Source organism: Delphinus delphis, chromosome 6, assembly GCF_949987515.2.
Source record: "Delphinus delphis chromosome 6, mDelDel1.2, whole genome shotgun sequence".
Taxonomy (NCBI): Eukaryota; Metazoa; Chordata; class Mammalia; order Artiodactyla; family Delphinidae; genus Delphinus; species Delphinus delphis.
This window is the reverse complement of record NC_082688.1, coordinates 42509047-42533638: the sequence shown is the minus strand read 5'-3', so window position 1 is coordinate 42533638 and position 24592 is coordinate 42509047. Positions and strand designations below refer to the sequence as shown.

General features: G+C 41.1%; 1 protein-coding gene across 2 annotated transcripts in view; it reads right to left on the bottom strand.

Annotated features, from left to right (window-relative positions):
* LOC132427280 (guanine nucleotide-binding protein subunit alpha-14) overlaps nt 1-24592 on the bottom strand; it is a 194919-nt gene that overhangs the window by 100363 nt on the left and 69964 nt on the right. The gene's annotated exons all lie outside the window — the stretch shown is intronic.

Genomic DNA, 24592 nt, shown 5'->3' with positions numbered 1-24592 from the left:
AGCCAGAAAAATCATCAAGACTCCCCCCAAAGTTCTATACCAAGGTAGAGGATCTTTTGCATTATAAAGGCCATTCACTTACAAAAGGTTAAAGCCAACCCCACCAGCAGCCCCAAACACAGAAACATGTGTAAAAAGTCATTGATTTTGCTTTTGGACATGGAAGATTTTGAAAAGAAAAGGTTAGAAATGATTTTAAAGATTAATAAAAAGATGATATAAATGTATTTGATCGATACCAATATTTTAAAACGTTCTTCAATTCTACTAATATATTGTGGTTATTTGAAGAATAAAAAACCAAACATAGGACAAAAAAGGACAGGTTAAAGGCAAAGAAGAAAGACTGAAAGACACACACCACCTGGGGCTGAGGGCAAGAGAGCAAAGAAACTCGGTGGGCTGGGGGTAGGGGGGAAGGATCCTCTCCCTCTCATTTAAGCCTCAACACAACCCGGTTAGTATCTTCTTTTTCCAGAAGGGAACCTGAATATCAAAAAGATTAGATAGTTTATTTAATCCCTGTCCAAGGTCAAAGTCTGTCCAAGGTGACTCAGCTTGGAAGTGTTTGTTGAGTCTTGGGTCTAAATCTGGGTCTCTGTTGGTACACGCACTTCCCATGGTAACACCACGTGCTAGTTTGACACTGAGTGTTTCCCCAAATAAATGGCCAAGTCACACCCTTCTATCAGCTAAGCACTGTCTTCACCTGGTTCTGAGACTCCAGCACTTGGAACTTTATCTTTAATTCTTCAGAACTCTGCTCTAAATGAGACAGTTCCAACAGCAGATGGGGGCTGAGGTGGGAGAGGGGGTGGAAACATGAGACGTAAGTCAGTCTCTGCAATGACAGCTATGACCAGGACTAGAGGGACCAGTAAACTCAAGCTAAGGATCTGAGCTGAGTTTCTGTGTGGATGGTCTGTCCATTGATGTAAGTGGGGTGTTAAAGTCCCCCACTCCTATTGTGTTACTGTCAATTTCTCCTTTTATTATCTGTTAATATTTGCCGTATATATATTGAGGTGCTCCTATGTTGGGTGCATACATATTTACAATTGTTATATCTTCTTGGATTGATCCCTTGATCATTATGTAACAGTCTTTTTTTTAAAAAAAAACCATTTATTTATTTATTTTTGGCCGCGTTGGGTCTTTGCTGCTGCATGCGGGCTTTCTCTAGTTGTGGCGAGCAGGAGCTACTCTTCATTCCAGTGTGTGGGCTTCTCATTGCTGTGGCTTTTCTTGTTGCAGAGCATGGGCTCTAGGCCCACAGGCTTCCATAGTTGTGGCATGTGGGCTCAGTAGTTGTGGTGCACAGGCTTAGTTGCTCCACGGAATGTGGGATCTTCCCAGACCAGGGATCGAACCCGTGTCCCCTGCATTGGCAGGCGGATTCTTAACCGCTGCGCCACCAGGGAAGTCCCAACAGTCTTTATTTTAAAGTCTATTTTGTCTGATATGAGTATTGCTACTCAGCTTTGTTTTGATTTCCATTTGCATGGAATACCTTTTTCCATCCCCTCACTTTCAGGCTGTATGTGTCTCTAGATCTGAAGTGAGTTGGTATAGGCAGCATATATACGGGTCTTGTTTTTGTACCCTCACTTCTTCTAAACAGAAATTCAACACTCAGACATTGAGCACAACCGTTCATTTATTCCACACAAAAGAAAAATCTAAAGGATATGATTTTTAGAACAAAAATTATTGGTGATTGGAAGAATAGGTGACTTAGCTCTGACATCCCTCCTGACTGCGTATTAGAATGTATGGTTTGGGCCAGTCAGTAGCACAGGTCCACTCTGCTTTGTTTCTTATCTCTTTGTGAGAACTTTCTCACTGGCTCTTCCACAAAATCAACATGCTGGTGGACGGCACCTCCACAGCCTCTGCAGATAGCAGGAGAACTGAGCCCTCACTCTGGGAGCAGCATTCCCTCACTCTGGGAGCAGCAGGGACGGGGGAGCCGTGGCTTGGAAGGCGAACTTTGGTATCAAGTGACCAAGAGATTTAATCAGATGAGACAAAGGGGGACAGGGGAGGGAACCACAGGCCAGAAGGACTTTTGCTCCTGGACCCAATGCTATTAAAATACAGAGCAGAGAAAGGAGTAAAATTACAATTCCATCTCTAGATTCTGTTCCAAATATAAATACGGGAAATGCCTCTTCTCTTCCACTTAGTTTTTGCTTCACTGTTTTCATACTTGGAGGAAAGAAAACCAACGATGGGTTATAACTACTTTAAAACTTTCGTTATCGTTAAGAGCCTACTGGTTTCAGGTTCTTATTTATCGTCATCCTACTACAAATGTGGTCTGTAATAAAATCAGGGGGTAACCTCTGAGTAAGGCACCCTGGTTGTAACAGAGATTCCTCCGAGGGCCTGGTTCGCCTTCCCTGCTTTTGTGCCCGCTGACCTCCAGGCAGGAGACCAACCTGCCTCTCACTAAGCCTCTCGTACTCCCCTGAGTCTCTCACTGCAATGCTCTGCCGGGATCCTGTGCCTCCCCTCACCGTAAATGTGAGTTACCTCCTTTTCCAGCATACATGCTCGGCAAGTGGTTAATCTGCACTTCCGTGGCTTGCTACTCGGGCATGGTTGGCACACATGGATAACCTGTGTTCTACTTAAGTGAAAGCTCACCTCCGCAGGCTTCCTGTCTTGGCATTCACTTACCAGTGTTTCCCCAAACTCCATTATTTCCGTACTTACCTTGCTATTTTTATCATATCCATGTACCATCTGCATGATTATATAATATTAAAAATTTTTCATTTAAATAAGCTTCTTATGTAAGGAAACAGGAATGTTACGAGTAAAAAACCAGTGTCATTTGCCATGGGTAATCAAATTAAATATTTGATTAATTAAATATTATCATAAGACTTTGGTGATATTCCAACTACAAACATCTGGTCTATCCCCCAGTGATCTGGGTATTTCATCTTGGTGTGTATTATGTGAAATGTCCTCTTTTACTCTCCATCTTTAAAGGAGCTTTCCCTCTCTTTCTCTTGAGAGGCTTCTGAAATTCTACCCATGAACCTCACACACATACAAAAAAACTGAGGGTTGAAACTGATGTCACTAAAAAGGGGTCAGAAAAATGTCTTAGCACTAAAATTCTAAACTCTGAGATTTGAGAAAGCAGTCTGAGGTTCGAGTTTCAGCTTAAGACTCAGAAAGGCTCATGGGGAGGGAAAAAAAAGTTGGTTTTTAGGAGCCAGGAGAGAACAGAGGCCAAAGCAAAAAGGCCTTTCCAAGTGACAAACCAAGCATATCTAAACAGAAAGCCAATTGTTCTAAAGGTTACCTATAATCTCTAGTCAAGACCGCCTCCCTGAGAGTCAAAGGGAGGAGCTGATAAAGCTTCTCAGATGGGCAAAGCCAACTCCAATAGTCTGGGATGTTTTCTGAAACCATCTGGGAGAAGCCATTGTGTTTCAGCTCAGTTTTACAGAAGACGATGTACGTAAACAGAACAGAAATGGGGACACAGTTCTGTACGTTGGTGTAAATGACTTATGAAACCAACGGGCAGAAGAGGGCATGGACACATTCTGTTGGGACTGGCAGGTTGGCTCTACGGGGCCTTATTTCTCTTGTTTCCTCGTGTCTTTGGAGCCTAAAACAGAGCACAGAGTAGGAGCCTAATAACTATCTGTGCTTCGGTATTCATTGACTAAGACAACAAGGATGATCACGGTCTGGGAAAGCAATGGGAAGAGGGTTTGCCTGGCCAAGAGAGGACTCAGGACTAAGGGGACGAGTCTGCTGAGTGACAAAGCAGCCTCACACAGGAGCAGGCACACTGCCACTTGCCCTTTCCCATGAGGACACGCGGGGCCCCGGGGCCAGCCACACAGGGAGGCTCAGGTTCTGTATCAGAGTTTCCTGGTAGTTGGGTACAGGAGTTAGGAAAATGCCTTTTGGAATCTTTATGCAGGAGAGGTTCTTAGTAGCAAAGAAGGTGGCCCGGAGGAGAGTGCCTGGATTTGGGGGCACTCTGCTTGGTCCCCTATAAGTCACAGCTGACCTTGGGCAGCAGCCACCCCAGGTGGCGGGAGTCTCTGCACCTGTGAGTGCTGCAATCCTGGTACTTGTTATTCTAAAGATACTGATTCATGAGAGAATCTGGCTAACATTGGGGAAAATTCCAAATGATCCCTTACTGCTACGGTGAGAATGTTCGTGTCCCCCCCCCACCCCATAAGGCTGAGAATCTTATGCCCAAAGAGATGGCATTAGGAGGGCCTTTGGAAGGTGATTAGGTCATGAGAGTGGAGCCCTCATGAATGACATTAGTACCCTTATAAAGAGAACCCAGAGAGCTCCCTTGCCCCTTCTACCATATGAGGCCACCGGGAGACGTATGCAGTCTGGAGACCAGCTCTCATCAGAACTCAACCTTAATGACACCCAGAACTTCAACTTCCACCCTCCAGACTGTGAGAAATACACCTCTGTTGTGTATGAGCTACCCAGTCTGTGGTATTTCATAGCAGCCTAAGTGAACTAAGACATCTACCCAAGTGCAATCCAATGGAGGGAGGGATACTCAATAAAAATGCAAGTTCCTGGGCTCCCCCTCAGTTCAACTCTGACTCACCCTTGCAGAAGCCTGGCATTATGCATTTTAACCAGAGCTCCAAGGGTTTTGATGCACCCAGTCCATGGACTGGTTGCGAAGCACTTCTCCAGGCTCTCCCAAGAGGAACCTCTACTAATGTAATCTACCTGGGACTGGAATGCTCAAATTTTTACATCATGTTCAGTTTAGCCAATGGGATTTTATACCAAGTTCCAATTTCATTTCTGCATGAATAAAATATCTCTGTGGGAGCTCTGTTTTTCAATTTCCAGAGAGGAAACATTTTGAAGGTGCCATTAAGATTCACTTATTCAAATCAGTCCTCCCCGATCCCCATATCACCATCACAATCATGTCATCTTCCCCAGCCTCTGCTCTTGCAAACAGAAAAGGTGCTATTTTTCACCATAAAAGGAGAAGTGGCAATGTCCTAGGCATCACAGAACTGGAAACAACTGGACACAGAGTTCATGGCTGCTCTCTCAACAAAAGAAGTAAGTACACGGCTTTTGAAACAAAAAGGAAAAGCTGAAAGAACTTAAGTGATGAGGCTCAAGACAGTTTGAGATTTTTTTTAAAAAAAGAAGCCAACACTAAAACAATGGAGCAGAATTCAAGATGCTGTATATTTCATAGTCTTTTTGTTTCATTAATCTACAAAATCATTTGTATTGACTCACCAAGAAAAGCAGCAATGCCAAGTATTTCCTGCCACTTTCTGTCTCTGGGCCTCATTTTGATCAAGATGGTATTTTCAAGTCCAAACTGGATTTCTGAGCAGTTCTTATATCAGGCAAAGCCAAAAGATCATGCTAACAATTTTCAATCACAAAGATTTTTTGAATAAACGTTTTTCTAATTTGAAGTATCAAACATAATGTACTTCTCATATTGCCACAAGTGCATTTAAAAGTTCAAATGCACGGAGACAGCAAGGCTACTTTTTACTCTAAATTAATTTGAGCTATTTACCTACACAACCAAATTTCTATAATTTGTTAGAAATGTGGTATTCGTAAAAAATTCAATACAAATATTCAGCTTAGAATTAACTGCTTTATGTCAGGAAACGGTTGTCATTAATTGGCATGCATCTCTTGTATGCAGTCAACATGATCCAGAGATCTTTGTTAGCCAGACATTCTAACTGACCCTTCCACAAAGAGTTACACAATTTTGCTTGTTCTGTGTCAATAGCTCGTCTGTATAAGTTTCCGGAAAAGTAACAAAATATACAGAATCTTAAGAAACAAATGCCTGTTAGTGACAAAACTCTATTTTGGAAAATGCTGAGGACATCAATTACTTTTCCTGAAAAATGAATAAACCACACAAAGGATAGGGAGGAACCTATTCAAATAATCTCTGTGGTTTACAACTAAAATATTAGCAATCCCATTAGAAGTAAAACTCATTTCACTTTTAAGGAGAGTCAAGAGATCACTTTCTGCTCTATGACTCTAACTCATAATTGTTTTATTTTTTAAAAAGACAAATTGTAAGCATTTTCATAAATGATTTTAGAATCTTCCACAGTTCACTGCTCTTCCTGAAAACTGACATTTCCCTCATTCTTACAGAAACGTTTACCAAGAAATCACACCACCAGGGCGCTAATAAGACTTTAGCCTCTCAACCTTTGAAAGGATATGAGGAATCATATAACCCCAGAATGGTCAACACAGGGAGGAGTCTAAATTCAGAACTTGTTCCTTCACAAGTTATGATTGTCTAAAAGCTGAATTTTTGCTCATGCTGAAAAAGAATAGGAGGAAGGATAGAGCAAAGACAAAAATTACTTAAAGGAAAAGAGGAAGCTCTAAAAAGACAGGATGGACTTAAAATCTTCAAACCTCAATAAGGGCAGGCAAGGAGACAAGATATCTATTTCAAAATACTAAAGCATCTTGCTGATGCTGATGCTTGCTGGGAGTATCTGACCCACCCTTCTATCCATCCTCCTCCACTCCAAAGATAAATTTAAATGAAAATAAGTTAAATTGTAGTTAAACAAAAGTAGACACTAGTGCAATTAAATGCAGGTTCAGGTTAAGAATGAAAGCACAGAGAATTCCAAAACCGTGGGACTTTCAAAGTACCATGCACTGTCATCCACTTTGGATGGTTTTTCAAAAAAATTGTTCTCTTGAAGTCCTTCTCACCATTCTGGCAGAATACGAAATTAGTTTTATTCAGATTTAAGTACAGTAAACCCCTCCGTCCCCATCCATGGTTTGAATTTCTGCAGTTTCAGTTACCTGTGGTCAACCGTGGTCTGAAAATATTAAATGGAAAATTCCAGAAATAAGTAATTCTTAAGTTTTAAATTGCACACCCTTCTGAGTAGCATAATGAAAGCTTGCACCATCTCACTCTGTCCTGCCTGGGACGTGAGTCATCCCCTTATCCAGCATATCCCACCCATTAGTCACTTAGTAGCTGTGTGGTTATCAGATTGACTGTGCAGTTATCGCAGTGCTTGTGTTCAAGTCACCCTTTTTTTACTTAATAATGGCCCCAAGGCACAAGAGTAGTGATGCTGACAATTTGGATATGCCTATGACAAGTCATAAAGTGCTTTCTTTAAGAGAAAAGGTAAAAATTCTCAACTTAATAAGAAAAGAAAAACATATGCTGAGGTGGCTAAGATCTATGGAAAGAATGAATCTTCTATCTGTGAAGTTGTGAAGAAGGAAAAAGAAATCCATGCTAGTTTTGCTCTTGCATCTCAAACTGCAACAAGTTATGGCCACACTGTGTGAAAAGTACTTAGTTAAGATAGAAAAGGCATTAAATTTATACAATATTTTGAGAGAGGGACCACATTCACATAACTTATTTATATTATTTGAAGTGTTCTATTTTATTATTAGTTATGTTGTTAATCTCTTACTGTGCCTAATTTATAAGTTAAACTTTATCATAGGTACGTATGTATAGAAAAAAACATAGTGCATATATACATATATATATATAGAGAGAGAGAGAGAGAGAGAGAATTCAGTACTATATGTGGTTTCAGGTAACCACTGGAGGTCTTTTATATTTATCTATTTATGCATTTATTAGGCTGCACCGGGTCTTAGTTGCAGCCCGTGGGATCTTCATTGCCACGTGTGGGATCTTCAGTTGCGGCATGCAGACTCTTAGTTGCAGCATGTGGGATCTAGTTCCTGGGCCAGGGATTGAACCTCGGCCCCCTACATTGGGAGTGCAGGGTCTTAACCACTGGACCACCAGGGAAGTCCCTCCACTGGAGGTCTTGGAATGTATCCCCCATGGATAAAGGGGGACTACTGTAGATATCCAAAAAGGTGTATGGTGTCTTTCAGCACCACTGTGATCAAAATATGTGAATTTACCCTTAAAGGTCCAGTTTAAGAACACATGGGTTAAGTAATACCAAGATATTGGCAATGTTGTATCAACCAGGTAAAACTCAGGTCCCGTCATTTTTGCCTTCCTTTCTCTATCCCAGGAGCCCAGCTGGCTCCCAGGCCAACTCATCCATCTTATCGCACTGTTCCACCATCGCTTTTACCATGAATGCCTCCGCATTCCCAGGTAGAAAGACTCATTCTCTTCTTCTTGGTCCTACTATATCTTTATATACCATTATTACGGCCTTGTCATGATGTTTATATGTCTTCCCATTAGTCTGTGATTTTCCTTAGATTAGGAACTCTCTTCTCTACCTTTGAACCCCAGCACCTTGGACAACACCTGCCCTAGAGTAGGTGCTCACTAACTGTCTGAATATTTGAAGAATTTCCTAATACCACTTTCTGTAGCGTTCCTCAACTAGTCACCAAAAAACCTTGGACTCTTTCCTACCATTTAATTCCCAGGGGTCTTTCCCAATGTAAATGAAATATGTTCTCCTGCTTTAATTCTTCTCTCAGTCCCCAAAACAACAAACAATTTTGTGCCAACTCAGAAACTTGAGTTCTCATCAAATGGTCTTCATTATGGCTTCACCCTCTGAAAGAAAGAAGTTTCTTTTTTGGTGTACAGCTGTGAATCAAGTAACATCACAGTCTAATTCGGGACGTGCTTGGAGTCATTCCAGCCATTATTTATTCAGCATATATTGAGTGCCTGGGCTGGGCTCTGATTCTAAGGAATGAGTCTCCACCTCAGTGGGGAAGGCCAACTCTGTCATTTCCTTTCCTCCAGCCCAAGACCCATTTGAGCCTCAGTCTTCCCAGAACCATGAACTCCAGGATGGCTAAGACAAAAACATTTGGTCAAGAGTTTTTCAATATGTCTCTTACTGATATCCAAAAAAAATTACTTAAAAATATATATATGCATATATAATTTCCAAGTGACAACCTAATGATTCATGAGTAATACTAACCTCTAGTTCCACTCATCAAGATCTCTTTGGGGGAAGATGTTTGCAAAAACAGGCTGGACCCCTCTCTCCAGGGTGGGTTAAAATGACCAGGATAACCATATCGCTGTCTTTTTTTTTTCTTGAAATATAGTTGGTTTATAATGTTGTGTTAATTTCTGCTGTACAGCAAAGTTATTCAGTTATACAAATATATATATATACATTCTTTTCTTCAATATTCTTTTCCATTATGGTTTATCACAGAATATTGAATATAGTTTCCCATGCTATACAGTAGGACCTTGCTGTTTATCCATTCTATATATAATAGTTTGAGGATGACCACATCTTCTGATTGTCCAGGACCAGTCCTAGTTTATACCGGTTGTCCTGAGGTAATTATTAATAGTATCCTTTCTGATTCTCAAAAGTGTCCTGGTTTGGATAATAAAGTATATGGTCACTCTCAGTATAACTCTGCCATATTGGGGTTGTCAGAGACCTTACAGCCTCCTCTGGCATTACAACACTAATTTACTGCTAAAACATACAGCTTAAGATAAGAAAATCAATAACCAACCAGCTTTTTCTTTTCATAAACCTCCACCTTAACAACAACAACAACAAACAGTTTTTCACTAAGACAACTGTGGGCGTTGCTAACATGTTTCTCATATGGGAAGGATGTACTCTTTGACTTTGCTGTAAAACCAGCTGAACAACATAACCCAAGGAGCTGCTTTGTTACAGACAGTGGGAAAATGTACACAAAAGAGGTCATTTCAACTAAAAGAAATCTGTATATGATAGCTCTTATTTGTATTAATTATATCTCCAGTGACCCACCTACGGGAAAAAAAAAACTTTCCACTAAAAGCCAATTTGATGTCTCTTCTAAGGCTGTAATTAAACATATAAAAGAAATTCTGTTGTTACAAGGAAAAAAAGAGGCAAATGAGCTCTCTCTTTTTTGTTCCATCAACACTGGGATGCCTTTGCTGGGATAGTAACTAAGGGATAGTCCTCCAAGGTGTGGGTAAGCAAAGGAGAATGATTTGAGGATTAGTTTCATTTTACCCCAATGATACAGATAAGTTCTTATAGTCTTTTCTTTGGAATGATGGAGAAAGCAGTATAGAAAAATAATTAAAGCCAAGCACTCCATTTGGGGTTGAGTATTGTTTCTTGGAGTAAAGGGACTATCCTTGTTGGAATCCGAAATTTGTAATATGCTAGAAAGCTGTTTGACCTTAGACAAATTACTTAAACTCTCTGAGCCTCAGTTTCCTCATCAATTAAGTGGGCAGAATAATACTGTAATAAGCAAGAACAAATCTGATACCATATTAGATCTGTTCCTTTTCCTGTGCTTAGTCATGCTGGCTCTGCACCTTTTGTAAAAGAATGTTGCCTATAGCATGAAATATACAGGATAGCCTAGTCTCAGGGCTCTGACCTTTAAGAGTCCATTCATATGGAGATAAAAAGTTGCAGAACAGAGAATAACATTTGTCTTGTTGGAGGTTTACAGGAACATCAGGACCTGACCTACGTGGACAGATGTGAGAACAAAGGATTCCAACACTAAGAAGTTTGCAACGACAAACCGTATCCCTCCCTCACCTTGTCTTTAAAAACGCTTTGCTGGGACTTCCCTGGCGGTCCAATGGTTGAGGACTTCACCTTCCAATGCAGGGGGTGAGCGTTCGACCCCTGGTCAGGGAGCTAAGATCCCACGTGCCTCGTGGCCAAGGGAACAACGCATAGAGCAGAGGCAGTGTTGAGGCAAATTCAATAAAGACTTTAAAAGTGGCCACATCAGAAAAAAAATTCTTTAAAAAAATAAAAAATAAAATAAAAACGCTTTGCTAAAAGCCTTCGAGGAGTTTGGGGCTTTTTGGGAACGAGCCACCCGTCTCCTTGCATGGCCCTGCAGTAAACCTTTCTCTGCTCCCAAACTGTGACGTTTTGGTTTGTTTGGGTTTACTATGCGTCGGGCACAAGATCTTACGTTCAGTAACAATACCATTCCTATCATCATTTGTTGTGAGAATTAAAATTGCTTTAATTCTAGAAAGCAGAATTCAAATATTAGTTATTATGATGAGTGATAACTGTGGAAGTAGAGAGGAAGAAGGAAATGTAATGGTTTGGAAGACTGAATGCATTTGCAAGAGAAGGTTAGAAGCAGGAATGATAACCTTTGAGACCAGGAACTTGGTGGCATTTCTAATAACAATGAAGAAGTTAGAAGTGGTGCGTGTATTCATTGCCTAAGTTGCTGCAACAAAGTGCCACAAACTGGGTGGCTTAAAACAACAGACATTTATTCTCTCACCAGAGGCTCTGAAAGAGAATCTGCTCCTTGCTTCTCTCCTAGCTTCTGGTGGTGGCTGACAGTCCTTGATGCTACTTGGTCTGGAGCAGCATAACTCCAATCTGTGCCTTTGTATTCACATGGCCATCATTCTTCTGTGTGTGTGTGGGCGGGGGGGGGGGGGGGGGGGGTCCAAATTTAACTCATCTTATAAGGACACCAGTCAGAATGGATTGGGGCCCACCCTAACCCAGAAGGACCACATCTTGGCTTGATTACATCTGTAAAGACGCTACTTCCAAATAAGCTCACATTCATAGGTTCCAAATTCATCCTGAATTGGGGGAGCACCCTGGTTAACCCAGTGCAGTGCCTGTTTGGGAAAGGTGATCACAGGCTCACACTCAGAGAAACTTGATATAATAATTACTGGTAGGATTTACAGAAATGAAAAGACTAACAGGGGATTCCTCTATGTTTTCCAAACAGAGCAAACTTTTAATACTTCTAGTATGAAAGGGGAAAGGGCTCTTCTTTCTTTCCACTTGTCTTATCCATCATTTGGACTGTTTGCAGGATCCTAAAGAATTTTCTCTTTACAGCTTTTCCCCTCCCACTTATTCTGTATGTGAAGCACCTTCCATAACTCAAGTTACGTTATTAGGTGTAACTGTGGGTGAGCAATTAAGTTTCTGCATCAGTGTGGCAACATCACTTTAATGTCATCAGCAACAACCCCAGAAGTTTAGAGTCAGGGATTGCATTCCCATGTTGTTTGGTCAGCACATTGTTCAGCTTTTTATTTTTAATTTGAACGTCTTTTGCTGGGGCACACACTCACTAGTTAAACATAAATGTGCCCACAGTCTCTCCCTAGGTCCCACTGCCTTGTATCTGGTCCAGTCACACATTTATGGTACCCGGGGGAGACCTGGAAGCACAAGGTTGCCAGCCGTGATCTCCATGATCCCTAAACCCTATGACCCTGAAACTGAGACAGGCTGGGACCTGGGACCCTTTACTGGAGTGCTGCCACCTCGACAAACATCTCCTCTAGTAACAGAATACAAAGAAACTGTAAGGAACTAAAAATAAACATGAATGCTCAGTTGGGACAAACTATGAACAATAAGATACAAAAAAGCCAAAACCCAGCTGCCACTTCTGAGGTGCCAGGAGCAAAAGCAAGGTACTGCGCGAGATCCCCGCACACAGCACCCCCCAGGGGGTGGGCAGATCACCTAAGCCACCCCTCCTGCCCGACCCCTGGACACACCCCTACACTCACCCCATTTAAGGAACCAGTTCGCCCCGTCTCCAGGAGCGAGCAAGGGAACCTGTTACTTGTTTTCACTCTCTCATGCTGCAGCACCAGTCCCGATAAAGCCTTGCCTGAATTCCTCTTGTGGCCTCTTCTCAATTTCTATCGATTAAAGAGTCCCAGAGCCCAGGTCGGGCACAAAACCAGTCACATGACTTTACTCCATTTCACCCCAAATTCCCTTCCTTAACAGTTAGGGGCTAGCTTTTTCCCTCGTTAACCAGTTGTTTTGTAATTATTCTCAGTTCAGCTTTTATCTCCCCAAAACTCGATTAAAAACAGCTTTGTATTTTGTATCCTCCCACAACACCCAGCCTCCCAATCTGCACAGAACAGACATTCCAGCGTGTGCTGGCTAAAAACAAAAGGGCCAGCAAAACAACATCCTGCAATTATTCTCATATTCCAGGGCTTGACACAGTGCCACCTTTAGAGTTGACAAAAGAGCTTCCAAACTTTAGAGGGCCTTGCTCTGGCCCGCTTTCACCTCTCCCCACCCAGCGGTGCCATGAGGCCCCAGGGCCAAGGACACATACTCGCTTTTAGTCCATGTCCTCTCCCCAGCTGCAAGGCCGTGCTCAAGGTACTTGAGATCCTGGAAAGTGGCCCCCCACCCGCTTTCAGGGCCTACACAGGCCCTTCCCCAATCCATCCACTTGAGGGTGAGCATGACACAGGTGTGCACATCCCTAGGCCTGAAAGGTAGCCAAGAGACAGACGTGTGTGAGGCGTTGTGGACAAAGCTTGGATGTGCTGGCCTGAGTGCATGCAGAGCCCTTTGCAGTGTGCGTGGGAGGTGGTGGTGACCAAGGGACACCAGCCAGGGGCCCTACAAATGTTAAGTGCCTCCCTGGCTTGACACACACGTGGGGTCGAAGAGGTAAATATCCATGGCAAATACTCATATTTCTCACTTTTACCCAGGATATACTCTCCCAGCCTGGATATATTTTGGTATATAGTGATATCTACCCAGTACAGAAACACCTGACTTTTAGTTATTTGCTGAAAGGATGATAGACTAAAAGAGAGAGTACTTGTTTTCACCCAGGGTTTTTAAGAACTGAAGAAAACTTCAAAAGCAGGTGAGAATGGTTCATGCTATCTCCTAAGTATGCTAAGATTCTTCTGAGTTAGCCAGTGCTTCTGGACCAGCCCTATCACCCAGGATAACTGGGAGTGATGTCATGGGATCACATTTAAATCAATATCCACCCTGAAATAACCATCATCATCCAGACACGTGCATTATCATAAAATGCATTCAAGTTGGGCACTACAGTGTGAAATCAATTTGACAATACTAATTAAAAGTGCATTGAAAGTATCTTCGAAGTAGCCATTACAATCACACTTTATATATTCTCCTATAATCTAACCATTATCTACACTTTGAAATCCAAACGGAATCTAACGGGAGACGGAAATGAGCTGGCCTTGGCAGGACTTTTACCAGAGTCAGGTTGTCCACAGGAGAAACAAGATGAGTTATAGGCTATAGTGTGCGTGTTAAAATGGTCACTTCCAAGACTTCCCTGGTGGTCCAGTGGTTAAGAATCCACCTTCCAATGCAAGGGACGCAGGTTCGATCCCTGGTCGGAGAACTAAGATCCCACATGCTGCGGGGCAACTAAGCCCACACGCCACAACTAGAGAGCCCACATGCTGCAACTACAGAGCCCACGCCCTCTGGAGCCCACCCACTGCAACTACTGAGCTCGCGCACCACAAGTAGAGAGAAGCCCACGCGCCGCAACAAAGAGCCCGCGAACCACAATGAAAGATCCCACATGCCACAACCAAGACCCGATGCGGCCAAAAATAAATAAGTAAATAAATATTTTAATAAATAAATGAATAAAATGGTCACTTCCATACTCACTCTCATACACTGAAAATTTAGTTACATTAGGTCTCAAGATCAGACGTGAGACTTTCTCTTACTGGTATAATATTGTGGGCCTAATTCCTGCTTTAAATCCTCTATGAAATTGAAAATTCAGTTCTGATCTTCCTGATGGAAACAGTGAATATTTCCAAGCAGTCTGCTTAGTTTTCCCCTGCCCCTACCCCCATTTGAACATATATGGATGAATTTTTTCCATGATGGAATGAAGAGGAAAAATGTCAACCTCTGGCAGATTAGCTAAGACTTTTCATTATACTTTATGCAAACTTCTGTGCCTGCAAGTCAGCAACCACCCAAATCAAGAGTCCTTGGCTCATGTTTTTGCACAGTTTGATGTACATCCTCTAGCTATTCTTTTCCTCCTCTCCCTCCTCATTCTTTTTCAAATTCTGAATCTTCTTGGGTTTCTGGAGGATACAATTTTCATTCATCTACTAAGTTTTTACAATCCAAATTCTGTCCTGCAGATAAGCAGGGTCTTTAACTTTCTTTATCCTGATTGTGACATCTGGTCAACCGCCAGCTGGCATAAACTCACCTTCTGTCCACCTCAGCCTGCCCTCTTCCCCTATGAAGTACAACTGTGGCAGACATAAGACTAGCCAAGAGATTAGTTCAATTGGGATCTCCTCAGACATATACACATGCTCACCCATTCACCCTTCCAAGTGACCCCAAATCATTAGGCCATCAGATTCTGAAGCTGTTTTCAAACTGAAGCTGCAGGTCTCTATCATGGGACCCTCCCCTGCTCCTAAAGCCTGGTCGATTCCAGCCCCACAGGAGGAAATATAGTAAAAAAAATGCATGAAAAGGATTATTCTCCTATCCGATTCAAGCAGCATCTTTAGGAAACAAGAAACAGTTAAAACAAAACAAAAAAAAAAGGTGTTGCTGGCATGTTCTTTGTTTTTCTTAAAAGACAATCATTTTCATCTTCTTGGCATATATGGTAGAAAATATGCACAGTGATTTTAGAATGACAATATTTGCAATACAGCCTTAATACAAAGAAACTGAAGCACTCAGCTATTCCCAAAAAGCTCTAATATAAAACAGAAAGAATCTATAATATCCAGATTCTAGGGGATTATTTATTTATGTGTTTGCTTTTTTTGGTTTATTTTTATGGGGAGTTAGTGGTAAAAAATGAAGGAACTGTGGAGGCTTTGAGAGATGAGCAAATCTGAGAAGAAAGATTTAGAAATGAAAATAATATGAGAAAAGATGCTCTGAGCATTTTTAGATTCGTAAAACCTTGGGTTTTGGCACAAAACAGAATTTGTTGATGAACCTTCCTACCTAGTGTTGAAAACTGACACTCTTCTTAGTCTTATACTCTGAGGTATGATACAAGTTACATTAATTGGTAAATTAGGTTATCTTTTTTGTTATGGCATATTAGTTATAATAATTACTTTCTGCTCCTTTAAGAATTCCAAGATCACCTCACAAAGGATGATTACTCTCTGATACAATAAAGGAAACAAATGAAGACCCAATTCACCCAGCAAGTGGGCAGGAGCAATCTCTTCCACAATGATCTACCATTGTAGCCCTACTTACCCTTGATACATCAGAGAAACAAGAGCTAATTTAAAAATCATGAGTATTTTACCTTAGTTGTTTTGTTTTTTTTTAATGCCTCAGACATTTTGGGTGCTTGTAACCAAATAAAATTAGTCTGGTTAACACTACCATGCCTATAACAATGAGAGTCTAATTTATTTTCCACCTAGCATCAAGCAATGGAAACCTTGCCAGACCATGAAAATGAAACACTGTAATGCAGGCTAACAGGAGAAAAGCAAAAGTAACTCATCCAGGGTTTTCTAAAGCTTGCTGTCTGCTGCATCATTATGAAGATCCAGATAAGGACCAACTCCCGTTTACCTAGTGATGATGTGACCTTCTGGAAAAACACGTCCCAAGAGAAAAGGCCTATCGAGATCCCAAACTAGCTTTATGGAAGCTAACAATCCTCATACATCCCTCAGAGGAGCTTCATAAATATTTATCATGGATGAAATGGTCAAATCCCGATTAGTCGTCTTGCTCTTATCTCCCCTCCTCCAACCTAACTCTTGGATATGGCAAAGCTCCTTACTTTGTACCTCTAAGACTATGCAAGAGACAGAGACAGGGAGAGGGGGAGGCTAGGACTGTTTATGGAGAAACTGTGTGTCCCAGGCACTGCTCCTACCATTTTCATAAACGGCATTTCAATAAACAGTGTGGGGACTAGATCTTAACCATAAGGGAAAAAATCAGATCTGTATGGTACATCAAAATCAATCCCAGATGAATGCGAGATTTATATACAAAAAATTTAAATAATCAATATATGTCAAGAAAGTAAAGGGGAAAGGGAAAATTTGTCCAACATTGCCTAGGGGAAATGCAGATTTAAAAATTATAAACAAAATGTAAAATACACCATTAAAAAAACATGAAAAAGCAAAGCCTTTGCTAGGCAAAAACTGTTCTAACATAACAAAGAATTTATATCCTTCATTGAAAGAGCTATTGCAAATCAATTTTTAAAAGACAACATCAATAGAAGAGAAAACATGGAAAGTACAAAAAGGCGACTCATAAAAAGAAAATACAAGTAGGCATATGAAAAATGTTTCGCCTCACTATAATGAAAGAGTACAAATGAAAACCATGAGGTGCCGTATTTTGTCTATTAGAGGGGCAAATTTGAAAAAACTCCAGTGTCAGTGGGAATATAAGAAAACAGACCCCCTACTCCAATTTATTCCTGCAGCACTTGTGCAGCAATACAAAGCAACACGACAGCTTGGATCAACTTCAAAATGTGTCATGTCATCCAGAAATTCCAATTCTAGGATTTCAGAAGAAATTGTTGGACAAGTAGCCAAATATAAATATAATGGACAGTGATCACAGCATTAAACACAATAGCAAAAAAACCACAATTAAATGCGCAGTGGTAGGTGACGAAATCAATGAGTTACGGTGACTATACAATGGAAATATTATATAGCTAAGAAAATCAATGTAGATAGATACTTACTGACATGAAATGATGTTTCTAGTACAGTGAATGAAAAAGGAACGCATAAAACTGGAGGGAGTACAGTAAAGGTGAAGAGGGCTTCCCAGTGCTCAAATTCTAGGTCGGCCACTCATCTGCTGCCTAACCTTGAACCTCAATGACTGACTGTGGAAAATGGGAATGACAATAGTACGTGCACTTAAACCAGTGCTTAGCCCACAGCAAACACTCAATGAGTGTCAGTGTTACTTTAAGGTGAAAGCGATCTGGATTATTCTTATGCTTGCATACACACACACACATACATATACTTGTAAGTCAGAATTATCGTCACCAAATGTTAATCACTGGGCAGTACAGATATACTGTTTGTTTTTATTACTTCTTCATAAAAGTAAACAAAATTCTATCCACGTTTGGTTATGAGCATCCACGTCTATCAGTTGTCAAAGGTTAAACCTAAGAGTTTTTGCTAAAAAAAATTTTTTTAAGTTTTAGTATCAGTTTAACTGTCGTGAAGAGCAGGGACCCAGTCTGTTCTGTTTCCTCTCTGTTCTCAACGTGAGGGCTTCATATCCTGTAGGCTATTCTAATATTAAAGTTAACGATTTATATGAATTTTAAACTGATACTATTAATGCATCACTGAAAAAACTTCAGACCCCCAAGATAACTGTGGCAAAACGTTCTCTGACAAGACTTCTGGCTGAAAGGTCTATGTTTACAGAATGAAGAACTGAGCTGCATTATATTTTTTTCCTAAATTTTCAGAAAAAAAGGAAGAATCCTGCTCTAAATTGTTCACAGACATGGAGCGTATTACCCTGTGCTGGAAGCCAAACTGGGATCTCATTTCGACTTTGACAAAGATAAAATCTTACAGCTAAATTACATGTTTTTGTGGCTGATTTTTCTTTTTGAAAATGCAAATGTAAAAGTTGATACCTTTTTTAATCCAACTAACTAGCAAAAATTAAAGTGAGATAATAAAATGTTGATGAATGTCTGGGGAAGTTGAAATTTTCATGCATGGCTGTTGGTAACAATAAATTAGTACAGATGCTTTGGAAAGACTTTGGCAGTATTTTTTTTAATTAATTAATTTATTTTTGGCTGTGTTGGGTCTTCGTCGCTGCCTGCGGGCTTTCTCTAGTTGCAGCAAGCGGGGGCTACTCTTCATTGTGGCATGTGGGCTTCTCATTGTGGTGGCTTCTCTTGTTGTGCAGCACAGGCTCTAGGCGTGTAGGCTTCAGTAGTTGTGGCATGCGGGCTCAGCAGTTGTGGCTCACGGGCTCTAGAGCGCAGGCTCAGTAGTCGTGGCACATAGGCTTAGTTGCTCCACGGCATGTGAGATCTTCCCAGACCAGGGATCGAACCCATGTCCCCTGCATTGGAAGGCGGATTCTTAACCACTGCTCCACCAGGGAAGTCCCAGCAGTATTTTTTAAAATAAAAGTATACATATTCTAGATTGGTACTATATGATACTCTGCAATTATTTAATTTCTTAGGCATGATCACTGTATTGTGGTTATATAAGAGAATGACCTTGTTATTAGAAGATCTGTGGCGGAATATTTAGGAGTGAAGTCTAAAACTTTAAAGATTCAGTTAAAAAAAACACTTAAACACATATACATACGTGTGTGTATATACTGGGTTGGCCAAAAAGTTTGTTCGGTTTTTCCCGTAAGGTGGTACTACTAGCACTTCGTTGTCTTTAACTTCATTGGAAAGAATTTTGTTAGACTGCATTGTGACAGCTGTCATATCAGCGTGCATTTTAAAAGAACTTATCAAAATTGGTGAATGTTTGTAGCCACTTTAATACTGAAAATGGAAGGAAACAAAGCAACATTTTCAGCATATTATGCTTTATCAGTTCAAGAAAGGTAAAAATGCAACTGAAATGCAAAAAAAGATTTGTGCAGTGTATGGAGAAGGTACCGTGACTGATCAAACGTGTCAAAAGTGGTTTGCAAAGTTTCGTGCTGGAAATTTCTTGCTGGACGATGCTCCACGGTCAGGTGAAGTTGATAGTGATCAAATCCAGACACAAATTGAGAACAATCAATGTTATACCACGCGGGAGATAGCCAACATACTCAAAATATCCAAATCAAACACTGAAAATCATTTGCACCACTTGGTTATGTTAATCACTTTGATGTTTGGGTTCCACATAAGTTAAGCGAAAAAAACCTCTTGACCGTGTTTCTGCATGCAATTCTCTATTTAAACGTAATGAAAACGTTCTGTTTTTAAAACAAATTGTGACGGGCGATGAAAAGTGGATATTTTACAGTAATGTGGAACAGAAGAGATCGTGGGACAAGCGGAATGAACCAACACCAGCCATACCAAAGGCCGGTCTTCATCCAAAGAAGGTGATGCTGTGTATATGGTGGGATTGGAAGGGAGTTCTCTATTACGAGCTCCTTCCGGAAAACCCAACAATTAATTCCAACAAGTACTGCTCCCAATTAAACCAAATGAATGTAGCACTCGATGAAAAGTGTCCAGAATTAGTCAAGAGAAAACGTATAATCTTCCATCAGGATAACGCAAGACCACATGTTTCTACCAGGCAAAAAACTGTTACGGCTTGGCTGGGAAGTTCTGATTCATCCTCTGTATTCACCAGACACACTGACCTTCGGATTTCTATTTATTTCGGTCTTTACACAATTCTCTTAATGGAAAAAATTTCAATTCCCTGGAAGGCTGTAAAAGGCACCTGGAACAGTTTTTTGCTCAAAAAGATAAAAAGTTTTAGGAAGATGGAATTATGAACCCAAGGTAACAGTATTAGGAGGTGGGGCCTTTAGGATGTGCTTAGGTCATAAGGGTTCCACCCTCACAGGATTAGTGTCCTTATAAAAGAGACTCCAGAGAGTTAGATTTCCCCCTTCTGCCACGTGAGGACACAGTGAAAAGATGTAGTCTACGAACCGGCAAGGAGGCCTTCACCAGACGCAGAATCTGCTGGCACCTTGACCTTGGACTTCCCAGCCTCCAGAACGGTGAAAAGTTTATGTTGTTCATAAGCCACCCAGTCTGCGGTATCCTGTTATAGCAGCCTAAATGGACTGGTGTTGGGGGCAGGGGAGTGCGGGAGATGAGAAAGCAAATATAGTAAAATTAAATAATTGGATATTTTAGGTTTAAAAAAAAGCAGGTGATGATTGTATGCTCTTTTAACTTTCCTACAGGTTTGAAAATTTTCAAAACAAAAGAGTTGGAGAAAAAAGTATCATATCTTCACGTGCACAAGGCAACATGCAGCACTACTGTTTGTTAATGTGAAGAAGTGAAAACTGCCCCCATGTCCAAAGAAATGTGTATTTGTTGGATGAAATGTTTCATAGCAATGAAAAGGAGTGCTTTTCATTCTACTCTAATGGGATCTAGTGTACAGTCACATAGATGGGTCTTGTCTTTTTTTTTTTCAAGTCTCTAAGTACAGGCAACCCTCTTTTATTTTTTTAATAACTTTTTTAACATCTTTATTGGAGTATAATTGCTTTACAATGGTGTGTTAGTTTCTGTTTTATAACAAAGTGAATCAGCTATACATATATCCCCATATCTCTTCCCTCTTGCGTCTCCCTCCCACCCTCCCTGTCCCACCCCTCTAAGTGGTCACAAAGCACCAAGTTGATCTCCCTGTGCTATGCGGCTGCTTCCCACTAGCTATCTATTTTACATGTGGTAGTGTATATATGTCCATGCCACTCTCTCACTTTGTCCCAGCTTCCCCTTCCCCCTCCCCATGTCCTCAAGTCCATTCTCTATGTCTGCGTCTTTATTCCTGTCCTGCCCCTAGGTTCTTCAGAACCTTTTTTTTTAGATTCCATATATATGTGTTAGCATACGGTATTTGTTTTTCTCTTTCTGACTTACTTCACTCTGTATGACAGTCTCTAGGTCCATCCACCTCACTACAAATAACTCAATTTCGTTTCTTTTTATGGCTGAGTAATATTCCATTGTATATATGTGCCACGTCTTCTTTACCCATTCATCTGTCAATGGACACTTAGCTTGCTTCCATGTCCTGGCTATTGTAAATAGAGCTGCAGTGAACATTGTGGTGCATGACTCTTTTTGAATTATGGTTTTCTCAGGATATATGCCCAGGAGTGGGACTGCTGGGTCGTATGGTAGTTCTATTTTTAGTTTCTTAAGGAATCTCCATACTGTTCTCCATAGTGGCTGTACCAATTCACATTCCCACCAACAGCGCAAGAGGGTTCCCTTTTCTCCACACCCTCTCACATAGATGGATCTTATAAAGCAGTGCCGAGTGGAAGATAAATATATAAATCAAAGGAGGTTGCCAAATGAGTCTTACATACCATTTACTTCCACATTCATTTTTAAGTACACACAAAATGTGCTACTTCACAGTTACGTAGCTATGAAATATATGGAGAATGGCTTCAAAGAATCCATGGTGGCTACATCCAGATGGATGTTAATGGGAGGGGGGGTAATCATGAGGGCAGAGGAGGGGCCATGACAGAGCTTAAAGATGACACTGATGAAAGCAATCCAATTCTGAGCACTACATCTGGGGAAGGTTTTATTTCTATTTTCTTAACCTAATGGATCAATGTTTTAGAAAGGAAGAGAATGCACTCATCATAAAACTAGTTCGTTCCAGGCCACCACCAAAACATCACAACGCGTCTGCATTTGTGTCAGCAAATCCCAGAGAACCAGCCTTCCACCTTCTTGCAGCCCAGGCCGGTCACCACCGTGTGCGCTCAGTTCCCCACCTTCTCGCTCCTAACCAGTCCCAGGTTTCTCAAATCAGAAGCTTGGGTGGAAATTGCCTCCTAAGTAACTAATATGCTACACACACATTCCACAGGTCTCTTTTCTTTTTCATTATGGGAATCAAGCAAGGTCTTCAAGGCCATGACCCTTTAATAGCCCTTCATTTTGACATGGGTTACAGCCAATGTAGAAATAAACCAACGGGATAGGGATGCCCCTTCCCCACAGCCCCTGCCCTGTGTCTGAGGAGGCACACCATACATGCATATACTGAAGAAATGAACGAATGAAGAAGTGAATGAGAAAGAAAGGAGAAGGGAGAGAGAAAAAAAGGATGATAGAAGCAGAAAAAGAAGCAACCGACTCAGTGGGACTATGTGAGCTGAGAGAACCGGCCACAACTCCCAGACTTATAGCCGAGAGTATAATAATTCTGGCCCACTGGGAACATAACCAGAACCCGATGTGTATCAATAAAATCACAGGGAAGGCAGAGAAGACCACCTTGGTCTTCCCAGTGTTTTCATGGACCAGGCCCAAGTACAGACATTCTGCTGAGCACTCTCACTCCATAATGACTCAAACAATGTTTCATTAAGAACAAAATATTGGTTAGCAGGGAATATGAACGGCCCACATTAGGGAGCCTTTCTGGGGATGAAACCGTCTTTTCAATGACTAACCAAAAATATGATGGAAAAACAAGAGCAGGCCTGGAATAAATGATACAAATAAATGGTACAAAGAAGTCAGCCAAGTTTAAAACTGTTCTTCCTCCAGTGGCACAAGAGGTGCAGTGGTTAACAGATAATTATTTCATAGGAGAAAACAGCACCACAGAAAGGCAGGCTACCTTTCATTTTCATCACTCAACTAGACAATCCCTAATCAAGAATGAAGAGGGGAAAAGACACGTTCTCCAAAAACCCAGGGTATCATTTGCACAATATTTTTACATTAGCAATTAATAATCACATATTTGAGGGGGGAATCAGAGGGACCTTAGGGGTTATTCTATCCAACCCCCTCATTTTGCCAATGAGCTCAGAAAGCTAAATGCCTTCCCTGACGCCTTATAATGATTTAGAACCGCAACATAGGACTCCGACTCCAAGTCTCATAGTTTCCACCTGACACCACATCATTCCTCCTTTATAATTCTTCAGCCTCTGAAATCTAAGTTTCCCAGTCTCTGAGGCTTCTGTTAGGAAACTAATTTTTTTATTATTCTTAAGAAAATTAAGAGTATTTCCACCTAGATTGTATAGTTCATAATATGGAAGTGTTATTAATACTCTCAGGTGTGGTCATGGTGTTTTGTTTTTGTAGAAGAATGTTCTTAATTAAGAAGCAGTAGAGATGCCATGCCATGATGTATGCAACTAACTTTCAAATGGTTCAGCAAAACAGAATAGATAGGTATAGACAGGTAGATAAATATAACAAAATGTTTAAAATTATTGAATTTAGATAGACGAGAAGGGGAGTTCATTATACCATGGCTTTGATGTTTTTATTTTTTTAAATGTTGCATAATAAAAATGAGGAAATGTAGCTATGTTTTCAAAACTCATTATTTTAAAGCATTTCCAGTTTTAAGTAATAGACTTCGACTCTGTGCCCAGCTGCTCAGATACCTCATGTGACACAGCTAACCAGGCCTTCCAGGGGAGGGGGTTTATGGGCTTCCCAGATAGTATGGCTAAACCTAATTACAGCAAAATCATGTCTAGAAAGTGTGTGTGGGGAGTGGTAGAAACCAGGTGAGGTTGTCCACTCAGCGTAGATGAGGAGACCTTGGACCCAGGTGTCCCTGCTTGCTGCCCCTCCCATAAAAGGCTGGGGTGGGGATGGAGACTGGGGCCTGCCTTCTATAGAAAGGCAGAAGAAGCCTGCAAAAAACAGAATTCAGACACTCACGACCATTGTTTTCCTCTGTATTCTAAAGCAACCCCGTGTTGTAGCTCCCCTAGGAAGTACCGTTAGTGAAAATGGAAACCCTCCCCCGAGCATCACGAGCAGGTGGACCTGAATATCTGGGTCTTGTCCGGTGCTGCCTGCCTTTGTTCTTTCTCTTATCTTTGAGCCTGATTTAAAGTCTGTTGCTCTCACCACTTTCACATGAACCAGAAGAAACACTGTCTCTTGGGATTCTTGGCCAGGACTCCACAAATTCCTCTGAGCCTCAACTCGTACTGCTCCAGAGAGCTGCCTCAGCCAGAATGATAATTCTCAAATGTTTAGTCTTCCCTCCCAAAGCTTTCACAAATACAAACTTAGATCAGAATTTTTTCAGAGCTTTTAC